A 13,651-nucleotide genomic window follows, 5' to 3' on the forward strand; every position below is an offset into this window, starting at 1 on the left:
AAAGTCTTCATAAACAGTGCCACCGACCTGGAGACCAAGACTTCAAATACCTTAGCATATAAGGGACATTTTAATTTGAACCACTATGATAGCTAATGCAACTTACTTAATTAAGCTTGCCAAATGGAAAGCAGTGGGTCCTGACTCACTCTACAGAATGTTCTGCAGAATGCTTTAGTGCCAATATTGCCAACATATGGATGACGACCTGTCCACTCACTCCTGGTGATGGGTCTATAATGTGTGAACCTGACAGGCAGGATAGTTTTACTTTCAAATCCAGGCATATAAACAAATATCATAAGCTCTTCTGGCCTTTGTGTGAGACACCTGTGCTCACTGCACACCTGCCTGCTGTTCACATACCTGTACTACAGAACGCGGTGACTCTAGAAGGACACAACTACTCAAAAAGTGAGAACCCATGAGAGTTATGGCAAAGTTCTGCAGTGAAGCTGATCTTAAATCCCGTAGTCTCTCATCTTTTCCATGACCATTCTGGTTCTTCATGCTTCTATATACATTCATACATACATATATACATATATTGATATGTAAATATCCAGAGATATTGGGATTTTCTCTGAAATTTGAGGTGTTTTGATGTGCCCTCAGAGATCCCCACAGGCTAAGTGAAAGGAACACTCCCTTAGCCTATTGGAAAAGCTGGGGAAAACCTCATAAACTGTGTAGTTTAAACCATACTCACATGCCTTTCACAGTACAGCCCGAGAATAAGAGGATCAATGTGCTAGCATTCTGAGGCTTGCTCAGGGCTGCTGTCCTGGCTTGTGTAGGGCACCTTCTCAGGATGTCCTTACAGAATGAGCCCTTACTCTTATAATAAGGATGGTAACACTACCATCTGACCTCACTTGGACAAAAAGGCTTTTGTCTGTGACACAAGAAGCAGATATGTGGTATGCATATTCCTTTTCTAGATGTAACTAATCAATTTTGAGTTCTAATAGGTTGCTACTCTGCATTATATGTTAAATTGGGGTCGAGTTCAGTGGCATAGGGCTTTTCTGGCATACATTACATCTTGGGTTGGATCCCAATTGAAATAAGTAAATAAATGTAAATGAATGAATAAATAAATAAGTGGTATAACTATACTTGCTGTTAGTTTTTCATATTTTTTAAAGAAAATATAAAGCTAAGCCTTTAGGACCTAATTGAGAATTACAAAGCTATCAGTGCAGTTTAGATTCTCATATTGGTAGAGTTTGATTTAATAATGATCATATATGCATTGGATGAAATCTTTAAAAGGAAAACAAAGCTTCAGATGTACTTGAAATAGCTACATCTTCTGGAAACTTTACGCAAAATATCTGAGCTATTTAAAGTCTAGCAAAATAGTTCTCCAACTCTGCTAAGTTCGAATCAAAATCCAAATTAGATTTATGTCCTAAGGGAACTAAGAGACTGCTGCTTTTGGATCCTGAATTGTCCCAACACTACGCCCAGACAGCTTGGGGCAAAGAGATCTACCATGAAGGAAGAGGCAAGTTTCAGTGGTAAATACTGTGTACAGGAATATTTTCTATTTTGTGGACAGCAGGAGGTCCCTGAGCAGGGAGCTATAGTTTGCTACTTAAGGGGGTGTATATTGAACATTATTCATTAAAATGTCCCTGTAATTGGCCCACTCTGTTTAGAAATTAAAAGTACAATTACTGTTTTATAAGCTGACCTAGGTGCACTCTCATGATCAGTAGCCAACCTTTTAGAGTTTCTCATAAACTGCAAATAATGGAAAATTCTGAGGCATGGCATCAAGTGCCACATCAAGAGAGCAGTCAGAAGGGCTGGTGGATTACCACAGCATGCTCTCTCTGTAGCAATGCAACCGGTAAAGAAGCTAAGTTAAATCAAGTGCATTTTGAGGTCAACCTAGGGAAGAAGCTATGGCTGTGCTTCAGGAAGAGCAAGCCACACACTTGTTGTGCATCTCCCTTTAGTGGCTGGTCAGGCTCCTTGAATCCCATGACTGTGCTTTCTTGCCACCAAGTGCTTACTATGGCCTTGGGTCCTTCTGGCCAGGCTCTAGAAGACTCAGTATTGCAGTTTCCTGCAAGGATGATGTAGATAAATCCTCATTCAGAGATTTTGTGGCAGGATCTGCCAAGTCCCTGTCTGCTTGGCTCCTTCAGGAAGTGAGGAATATGGACTTTTACTTTGCACTGTAGGCGTTTTGCACCATGGGCAATTCTGGTGCCTTTTGCCAGAGGTTATGCCTAAGCTAACAGAAGCACACTGACTGTCCACAAATCAGAATTTCTCAATGTTTTCCCCAGCTGAAGAACCCGTACCTTGTGTGCAGTTAAAAGAAATAACAAGGGATGGAATATTAGCCCCAATTCCAAACTTTTTCGGTTTCTTGGCTGTTTGAGAGCAAAACAATTGAATGCTAAACTTTCCCTTAGTCCGCCTAAGTAGATCCGGTAAGTGGATTAAGGAGAATCTACCAAGTAGATTTTCTCTCATCTATTAGGCCAGCACCTAGGTGAGCGGGGGTTGAAGCAGAATGTTTGTGGCAAGTTTGAAGTCATAGTGTACCCCAGGCCAGCCTGAGCTACAGTGTGAACCTACTTTATCTCAACAAAAGATGACATATTCTCAGGGTTACCCACGTGGGAACTGGGAGGAAGCAGGGAGATTCAGAAGAGCCAGACAGATATAGCTGCTACATAATGAAAACCATCTGCTCTCAGAACTGGCTTGTAGGTTAAACAAACATGCCCTTGAATGCTTTGAACTCTGACATTTGCAAAGTTCCAGGAAAGCTTTCTGAGCTTGGTCTTCCTTCAGGTGTTCCTGTGCAACAAGAATGGACGAGAAAACAAGTCCTACAGAAAATAACCCAAAATTATCCAAGACACCAGCAAAGGCTGGGGAGATACCTTAGATATAGACTGTGACACACATCCTAAGTGGCAAACATCACAGGGGAACATTCATCTTCATGAGAAAGATTCACAAAAGGTTTTTCCAGCTACCATAACCCCATATGCAAAACCTACCACATTCTACTAGATACATGTTAAACCTTTGCCTTGTTTGGATCCTGTAATTGAAGCTCCAATTATCCTGGTCTGATCATGATAAATTAACTGTAATTCAGTGGCTAGCTGCCTGCCACTAAGAAAAATATTATTAAAGATAAAAGATAAGGATGGGAATATTTGAGACATTTACAGCAGCAATTACATAGTGAATTGTTTATACCTAGTTTCTGAATACCTTGACCTAGGACACAATTACCTGGAAGACCTAAAGACCTCAGTGAATGCCAACACAGCCTGTGGGAGATCACGGTAGTCAACCTTTGAAACCCAGTTCTGCTGTGTCATTAAATCACACTGAGGGTTGAGATGTGGGTGTGTAAAGGGCACGTCTCCTTCCCTGCATATGTGGTGTTTGGCTTCACTTAGTATTGTCTAGACTCTGTGAGTCTATTTTTATTGTTAACACTGTTATTTTTAGCACTAATATCTTAAAATATATAAGTAAATTGGTAGGAAAAGTTAAAAACCCATGACTTTATTTCTCAGTCCAATCCTAGTATTCCATTTCTTCCACACATATTTATTTTCTGACTGGAAAGATCATCTGACTTTACTGTCTGTGGGTCCATAACAAAAGCAGTCATTTTTCTATGTTCCAGGCAGGCTGAGGACCCGGAGTCAGGGTGGCTTCCCAGGAACTGAATCTCGTGGTTCTGCCCAAATACTGTAGAATGGACATCTAAGCAGTAACACTTCTTGCTATTCTGAGCTTTCTAGGCAGCCATTTTCAGACAATACACATGTTTACTTTGGCTCTTTTTAGACTTAGGGAACCTTGCTGATGAGCAGACTGCTACTTGGTTAAGGATATAAAACTATTTGTAGAAAAAGGTTAGCAATGATCAGGTACATGGGCTTAGCACACAGACCTGAAACTAAGAGAGTTTCTAGGTGTTTGGGACGTAAGAAACCTAAATGTTTTCCTGCTTATCCGTCCCTAAAGCAACTTTTGGAAATGAATATTTACAAGAGTCAGATAGACCTATAAACAAGGATGCTCATTCTCCTTCAGGTCCTTTTAAGTATCTACATATATGGACCCCAGTATGACCAGCTGGAGACCAAGTGTGCAAACATATGAGATTGCAGAGATATTTTTGAATAACAATCACAATAGATAGATTGGGACATCTACAGGAGGTTCAAGAAAATAATTATACATAGACACAAGGTAAAGTGTGACCTCTTACCCCTATTCATCCCTCTCTCCACCCCCCCCTCTCTCTCTCTGTGTGTGTGTGTGTGTGTGTGTGTGTGCCAGTGAAGAGACAGAATGCCCAATCCATATAACATATGTCACTCTCACTCTCTTAAGTCTGGCCATGCTCCCAAGTGAGCTCTTTGGAAGTTAACATCCTGTGCATCTGCAAAGCTTCAAATTCCCAAGGTTCAAGGTTCCCTTACCATTACCCTTGACAGTTACTTCCCAGGACACAGCTCTGTGACTTGGTACCCTCGCCAAATTACCAAGAACTTAAATAGCACAGTGCCAGCCTGCTGGTCCCCAGCAGCACCCCCAGATCAAGCCCAGTGCCACAGTGTCCAAAGCAAATCTAACCTGGATTTTTTTTCTCAAACGTGTAAAGCAGTTTTTAGTTTGCCTCCAAGTAACAACTTAGAACTCGGCTCGCATCTACCCTGGGGTCTCATGGCAGAAGAAGTCAATCATGGAACCTTGTTCCTCGGACAGCCCTGTGTTCTTTAAACCCACAAGAAAGGAACTGTACATTTTCTAGTTTTATATTTGAAACCAAATGTGACTGAATGACTGATAACAAGTTCTCTAGGTTTCCTTCTCAATGGAGGTGTAAAACCCAAGTTACCCCATGTTTCAAAAAACTCCATTTTGTGCATGACCAGAGGCTAAACTCCAATTCCGGGAAGAAAATCACACCTGAGAAAGCATTCTAAGATACTCCCTCTTTAGCAAAAATCAGATACAATAGCAGGACCGGGTGCATAGCAATAACCTAAGACATCCTTCAGAGAATAGAAAACCTGGCCTCCTGTTTCCCAGGTGGCTCTGCGCTAATGCTTGTTTCCTGCAGATTAGGTCAGAAATGACAATTTTTATGATACTAACTTGCTGACCCATACAGAATTTCCCCAAGTTTGGTGTAACCACAATCAACCCTATATTTGGGGCTCTCTGATGCGCTGTGGTGGTGAGCCTGATAGACCGTGCTTAAGATCTCTTAATGAAGACTTTTATGTGTTTTACACCAGAATTGGATCCTTGGTGGTCTTTGGGTAACTGCAACCTGGACATAACAGAGGACAATGCCATAGTTGCCTGCAAAGAAAAAGACACTATGGATACTGCTTTCAGATGTAGCCTGCATCACCAGACAAAAAATTACTGATGGTGTATGTTTCAGAGACAGCTTTGCATCCTGCATATCAACTTCCCATTGTAGACTTTATCATACAGAGATGATAATCAAATCGGGAGAAATACTGGGGCCCAATGCAAGAGAAAGGAATCCTCCCTCCCAAGCTCCTCCAACTGAGAGTCAGGTCTGTAATTTCACTGCTGTCATTTGAGATTCCCAAAAATTCAGGGACATAACCTCAGAGACACCATACCAGCTGACAGGACTGGGTCAACTTCATGGCAAACCTTAGAACAAGTGCTTTGAACTATATGTTGTCCCCAAGATGACAGTGTGCTGTGTGCTGTTTATTAACTTGTGGGTTTAATACACTGCACAAACTAAGGCAAAAGCATTTAGTGCGTATAGGATTGCTGCTTCAAAGAGTGCCAAGGAGCACAAGGAAGTCTTCAGCAGGAAGGCACTTTGCAGGGAGCTCAAAAACTAAAGCTGACTAGAGCTGGGTAGAAAAGAAATGCGTGCCTTGGTTTCCAAGGTTGTGAGAACCCATGCAGAGTCTCTGGTGATATAACAGCTGGTCTGCAGAGGCCATCTCTGTCTGTCAGTCTGTCCATCTCTAGTAATGAACAGGCTGATGGGCTGTGCTTGTAAAGTGTAAAAGACATCATGTCATTACAGGGTATTTCAATCAAGGTGACAGTAGTGCGTGTGTGGGACATCAAATACCTCCAAAGTGCAAACCAGAGAGGGCATGGAGGTGAGCATGGGACCATAATTAGGTGCCAAGTGTCTGAGTGGCAGCCAGTCATGTCTAGCATTGGAGGCCCAAGTATGAAAGCTTCAGACTTAAATGTGTGTATTAGCAGTGAGGTGGTCACTGGGAAACGAAGCCCCATGAAGATTTTGCGCTGGAAAGAAAGAAATTGGAGTCTTGTTCTTTCTTCTTAGGGATCCTAGATGCCCTTCCTTGGGTACAACAGAGACTCATTGAGCTACGTCTGGTGTGCCAGAAAGAACCCTACAATCTCTGTGCTTTGCCCATCACTGATCCTTCTGCTGCATGTCAATCAAAGGGTAGCAACTGGTCATGATACAGCATGAAGGTAAGACATGGGCTGTGGATCTGACCCCCACATCAGTTCTGGGACCATAGAGCCCAGAAGACTCTGTGGCTTACATAGATGATGTGCCACTTGCCTGCCCACATCAGTTCTGGGACCATAGAGCACACAAGACTCTCTGGCTTACATACATGATGTGCCACTTGCCTGGGATGCTCCTTCATAGACACCATTGTTTAGATTCTTTAATCCAATCTCATCTCTTGTTTAGTTCTGGCAGGAAACTTGTTTAGTAAATGAAAGTCTATATTGTTTCATTTTCAAATTAATAAAGGGAGAATGTCAGTTTTACATACAAAAGTAAATGATGAAAAATGATTAAAATCAATTTTATAATGAATGTCCTTATCTTTGTAATATCTGACATTTGGCAGATAATGCTAAAATCTGACTTTTTACCACTCTTGGCTAGATAATTTAATTTAATGCAGTAACAATAACAGGAAGGATTTTAAGCAAATTTCTAATCAAGTGTGTTCTACTTCATCAAATAGCAACAGAAAGTTGCCTTTCTGTCAGCTTCGTTGATGAGCATCCAGTTCTTTTTACCCAACTGTGCATAATGAGAACACACAGGCTACTGAGTCAATAGAGTCCTTGAAAGGAAACAAACACAGAAAGAAAACCTGTACTCTACCCACTGTTACCCCAACCACCCTGGTCAGCAGAAGTGGCTTCTTAGGAGGCATGGCCTCCATGCTTCAGCATTTATTCAAAGCTTGTGCTAACTGCTATCTAGGAAGCCTATCAGAGTCCAGAACCCAGTGGCCCAATTCCTCAGATGAACTCTGGAGATTCCAGAACTATCCAACTGGCTGAGGTTTATCAGAGCATGGTGATCACCTGACCCTGACTCACAGACTCCCTGTGGTTTGCACAACACAGAGATAAGGAAAGGTTTGGGGTCAGGGGATGCTTTGTATTGTCCCAGGTCCCCTTAAGCACCCCTGCTCTGAAATGACAGCAAAAGCTGTTCTCACCAGCATTTGTTTCCATTAAAGTTAGTGATTAGAAGGTGTGGAAAACACTTTCTTGTCTCAGTGAAGTCCAAAGGCTTTGTGGGGTAAAATCTAATTTTTGGTGACAGTAAAAACCTGTACCAACATGGCAATCAGGAGCAAGTACATGACATTTCTTAATAGCTCCTTGCACACACTGGCAGAAAGAACAGAAGCTATGCCTATGTTCACTTTCTTGGAACATTCTGATTCCCTTAAGCTTTCTTCCACATGTGTACTCAGACCCAAATGCCTTGACAATCCACTTTCTCATGGCAATGCTGAAGTATTCTGTTTGTGAAGGAAGGTTTGCTAGTGAGCAATGCCTCTCACTGCACAAGCATAAGGATCTGTGTTCAAATCCCCAACACCTGCATGAAAAGCAAGGAATAGTTGCATATACTTGTAATTCTAGAGCTTGGAAAAGCACAGAGTCAGGAAGATAATTGGGGCTTTCTGGTCAGGCAGACTAACCAAGCTAACCAACCAAGAGCTCCAGGTGTAGTGAGCAATCTGTCTCAAAGGAATAAAATAAAGAATGATAGAGGAAGATACCTAATATCCTGCCTGGGCCTTTGCACACTTGTGTGTGTGATTTGTACATGCATCTATGAACATGACACCCAAGCATATATACAAATACACATGCCACATACACACATACAAATGCACACTCATATTCATAGATAGACATACATATACATACCCATATATACATATGCATTCATAGTCAGCTACACATGCACACAGCACACATACAATCATACAGTTCCTTCTAAGGACCCACTGAAGCCATAATTTACTGACAAGTTCCAAACAGGATGGACAATAGAAGCATCTTCCACTTAGCATTGTAACATGCTCATCTCCAAGCTCACCTGCTTCCCTATACTGAGCACTAAGGGTTGCTATTGGGAACTTATTGGAGAGCAGTGATGCAGTGTTGTACCATCTCTGGGCAGGAAACTTTTGGGACAGACTTCACAGAGGTATGTCAGTTAGGAATAGAAGCATCCTGCACCATGCGTACAACTGATGAAATTTGATCTCTCAGAGCAATTTGATGCTAGTTAGCCTGTTACAAAAATAGTTCTAGTGCTTTGTAGGGGACATAGATGGGCCTGACAGGCAATGGTCTGTATACCAAGAAGCTTGAGTCTAGGATAAAGGTCAACACATTTCTGTCTAGCTTGATCCTACCCCGAGTTTGTGTGGTCTGCAGTGTCACATTCTCTTACATGGTTGAATAGTTATGAAATTAAAAGATTACCTTGTGACAAATGAATACTGATGAAATTAAATTTCCCTGATTTCAGGTAGAAGCCTATGTAATCTACACTGCCCTCCAGGAAAGGGGAGAGAATACAATTCTTCCTTCCAGAAGGGAAGAAGCTCCCAGGGGCTTGAGTCTATTCATATCACTCCCCTGCTTGGCATCTCGGGCTCCCTCTCAGATGGTACTTTATTTTTCACTTCTATTTTTTCAGCAGAAAGAAGTTGACAGTGTCCACGTGTGTGGTGGTTGAGAGAAACACAGGGGTGCCAAGGGTGATGAGAGACCATAACTGTACTAAGTTCCCAAACCTTATTCTGTCTACAACTCCCCTGGGAAACAGCATGCTCATCTTCATGGTCCCAAAGTCTCATTTCTCACCATTCTACCACCCAAAGCCCAGAGGCAGAAAATTATAAGATTATTTAAAAATCATTAAGACAGAATCTCATGTAGCCCAACTGCTCTTGAGGTCCCTATTTTGCTGAGGTGACATACTAAGTGTGAGTTACAGATGTATATCACATCTGGCTTTATGTAGTATTAAATATGTATCCCAACAAGGCCTTATATATGCTTTATATACATATGTATATAGACAAATTCTCTACTGAGCCCCAGTCCAAGTCCCATCCTCCCAACAAAACATCTGTAATGTCTTTACTAATGAGTTACACTAAAGTGGCATAATCATGGATTTTATTTAGTTTATTATCACTAGGACCTAATATATTAAATAAGCTAATTGCCTATTATTGCTGTTATGATAGATGAAAAAACTAAATTTTGTCCAATTTATAAACTTCAAGTTATAAACTTCAATGTTATGATTTCAGTTAAAAGTAAGATTTTGAGGAGCAACAAGATATTCCTTTTCTATAGTGTAAATTGAAAATGGCTATAGCCGTTTTTCTGTGATCTAATGACATTACACTTGTCTGACTTTTACAATTCAGTGGACTTTGGGAATTACCTAATAGTTAACGTGATTGCTTGGGTAGCAGGCTCTAGAATCAGCCAGGAGCCAGTCTTCTGGGCATGCTTGGGAGGAATTATCTAGGATAGGTCAGACAGGATAAGAAAACTGATTATAAATGTGGGTGGCACCATTCCCTGGTCTGGAGTTTTAGACTACAAAAAACAAAGAAAAGCAACCCAAGTACAAGAACCCAGGGCTCCCTGTTTCTTCACTGTGGATGTGACATGACCATCTGCCTCTAGAGTCTGCACATATCACATCCATGCCATGATGAATCAATCACAACTTCAAAGTATAAACCAAAATAATCCTTTCTTCCTTAACTAGTTTCAATTTGGTGGTTTACCATGGTAACAAACAATTAACACAGCACACACAAGCATGTATACCAGGCTGAACAGCAGGAAGAACTGAGACATTCCCTGCAAAATTTTAGCTGGCTTTAGAACTGTGAGGTTGTACTCAGCCAGCTAAAAACTTAAAATGCAGAGCTGTAGAGATGGCTGAACAGTTAAGAGCACCTGTCTCTTTTACAGGACACAGGTACAATTCTTAGCACCCACAACAGCAGGTTACAACCATAATTCCAGTTCCAGTAGACACAATGCTCTCTCTTAGCCCTTTCAACAACTAGGTACCCACATAGTATACATATGTGTACATGCAAGTCATTATGCACACAAAACAAAATAAGCAAATCTCTTAAAAAGAACCTATAAAAGTAGGAATCAGAGTTCAAAATGAGGAAGGTGTTTATACAAGACCAGATGTCTTCATGAGACCCAAATCATGAATTGAAAAATAAGAGTATTTTTACTATTTAGTGTCAAGAAAACAGGACTTGAGATCTAAAATTCACAGGTTTCTCATGAACATGAGGCAACAATCTTTCATAAGGTGCAAGCATTTTACTATACTTTTATCTTGGAGGTATAGAGAAAATCTTGTTTTTTCTGCTCACACACAATTCCCTCTATATATAGTCTCTTCACAGGCTCTCTGATTAGTTGCATCTATTTTTCTACATTGTGATGCTGAATTTAATCTCATTTTGCATCTGATTGTAGTATTGTCTACCTTGTGACAAGAAGTATAACACGAAACTGAAGCCTAAAGGGAAGACTTCGAAGGATGAAAAGTGTCGATTCTCTCCAATGGGTTGTTTAACATCCCTGAGTGCTGAGCCCTGCCCTCTCAAATGTATGGAAAAGATGGCTTAAACAATTCCTTTCAAACATCAAGACAATTATATCATTCTAAATAGCTTAGATTGTATTCATTGCTCCTCTTCATGATTTCCTCACATTTCTGTCAGATCACTGTACTCTTTGAAATCTGAATTATTCTGGGTGTGCTGAAGATGCAACAAACAGAAACAATAATCTATTGGCATTCCTATTGGGATGCATCCATTGTATTTGTTGATGAGTTTCATAGACACGCTGTAATTCAAGTACATTATGCATTTGACCATATTAACCCCTTGCCCTCCTTTTATCTCTCTGTCCTTTCAAAGATAACCTTGTGATAAAACATGGTGAGTGTGCACATGGATGAAGCACTCCCAGTGAGTTAATTCCTACATCCTACTCTACCCTCAAACCCACGGGACAGGTGCCTTTGAGCCAACATTTAGAGATGGGCCTAAAGAATATTATTTAATGTGCCAAACACAGAGACTATTCAGTAACAACAAGGGATTTCACTGAGACTAAAATCCAGGCTTCTAGGACTGCAGAAATGTCAGCCTTCAGCCACAAAATTATTAAGAATTTCAGAGCAAACCTTGTCATTCCACCTTAATTTTTCAGAAGAGAAAATTGAACCTGAAAGACAAAAATTAAATGGCTAAACCAAGGTCATAGAGTTCCTGAGCTGAAAGACAAAGAAGAGGTCTGAGCACAAGTGGTTCGTGGAGCGGGGTGTTCTGCCTACTACTCGACCCTGCCCATCCTTAGCGCTGTGAGGCTCTGATGTGATAAGTTCATCAGAAACTTGAATCTCTGAAAGTTTATTGTGTTTCTCCCAATGTAACAACAACAACAACAACAACAACAACAACAAACAGCAGTGAATATTATAACTGACAGTCTGTCCCTTTTACAGTCCCACAGCGCTGTTACTCTGAGTGATTCTATGCAGGACAGGCACATCAGAAAGGACACAGAAGCTGTGTGCTGTGCGGTCTCTCATTTCTACAGAGAGAGCTCCTATGAAATCATCATCCCTGTGCTTTTTACCTTTTCTATGGACTTCAACCACCTTCCCTTTAAATGAAAGGATGTTACAACAATTCACTAAATCAAAACCCAGTCAGTTCATGGCCCCTGCCTTTAAATGCTCAGAGTGTACATCACACAGACTATTAAAGTGATTTCTCTGTAGTGGCATCCTGTGTTTTGACTTGCCATTCTGTATTTGCATACAATTTTGCTCAGCTAAGCAGTTCTGTTCAGCGCCAACCTCCATGCACAAGCAAACGTTGAGGCACTTAAGTAATACGCGGCTAAATGAATTTAAACACTGAGCACTGAAACTGTCATTAGTTTCAGCGCCTGCTTTGAGTAAATATTCTTCTAAAATTCCATGTGCTTTTTAATGGTTACTTTAGCAGTATTCATTTAAGAAACATTTAGCAATTAAATGTGGCAGATTTCCCAATTATAAAGGTTGCTAAATAAAACTCAGCAAAGTTTAATGGATTCAAATCACTACAGAAGAAATTGTCTCACTTTTGATTGATACATTTTTGAGTTTTCACAGTTTCAGTGTTGGCTTGAGGATAACTCTGTAAACACACTTTAGAATAGATCAGATATTAATAAACAAAATCTAGTTTAATTAAGGTTTACAAAATATTTGACCCTCCACACACAGAAAGGAAGTGAAATTAGGAGGAAGATGTGTTGGATGGGATGGCTCCAAGAGGAACTTAAAAGGGCCATGGAGGATAGCTATGAGAAAATTATATTGGATACATATATGAAATTCTTTTTTGGGGGGGGAGTTTCTATCAAGGTCACATTTATTTATTTATTTATATTTCTTTTTTTTAATTCGATATATTTTTTATTTACATTTCAAATGATTCCCCTTTCCTAGCCCCCCCACTCCCTGAAGGTCCTGTAAGCCCCCTTCTCTCCCCCTGTCCTCCCACGCACCCCTTCCCACTTCCCCGTTCTGGTTTTGCTGAATACTGCTTCACTGAGTCTTTCCAGAACAAGGCGCCACTCTTCCTTTCTTCTTGTACCTCATTTGATGTGTGGATTATGTTTTGGGTATTCCAGTTTTCTAGGTTAATATCCACTTATTAGTGAGTGTATACCATGATTCACCTTTTGCGTCTGGGTTACCTCACTTAGTATGATGTTCTCAAGCTCCATCCATTTGCCTAAGAATTTCATGAATTCATTGTTTCTAATGGCTGAATAGTACTCCATTGTGTAGATGTACCACATTTTTTGCATCCACTCTTCTGTTGAGCGATACCTGGGTTCTTTCCAGCATCTGGAAATTATAAATAGGGCTGCTATGAACATAGTAGAGCATGTATCCTTATTACATGGTAGGGAATCCTCTGGGTATATGCCCAGGAGTGGTATAGCAGGATCTTCTGGAAGTGAGGTGCCCAGTTTTTGGAGGAACCGCCAGACTGATTTCCAGAGTGGTTGTACCAATTTGCAACCCCACCAGCAGTGGAGGAGTGTTCCTCTTTCTCCACACCCTCTCCATCACCTGCTATCTCCTGAATTTTTAATCTTAGCCATTCTGACTGGTGTAAGGTGAAATCTCAGGGTTGTTTTGATTTGCATTTCCCTAATGACTAATGAAGTTGAGCATTTTTTAAGATGCTTCTCCGCCATCTAAAGTTAT

The 13,651-nt window shown here is 40.8% G+C and overlaps 1 protein-coding gene across 1 annotated transcript in view; it reads right to left on the minus strand.

Moving 5' to 3' along the window:
* The window catches only part of Csmd1 (CUB and Sushi multiple domains 1), a 1,354,421-nt gene that overhangs the window by 931,641 nt on the left and 409,129 nt on the right, over window positions 1–13,651 (minus strand). The gene's annotated exons all lie outside the window — the stretch shown is intronic.

This window comes from Apodemus sylvaticus, chromosome 18, assembly GCF_947179515.1.
Source record: "Apodemus sylvaticus chromosome 18, mApoSyl1.1, whole genome shotgun sequence".
Taxonomy (NCBI): Eukaryota; Metazoa; Chordata; class Mammalia; order Rodentia; family Muridae; genus Apodemus; species Apodemus sylvaticus.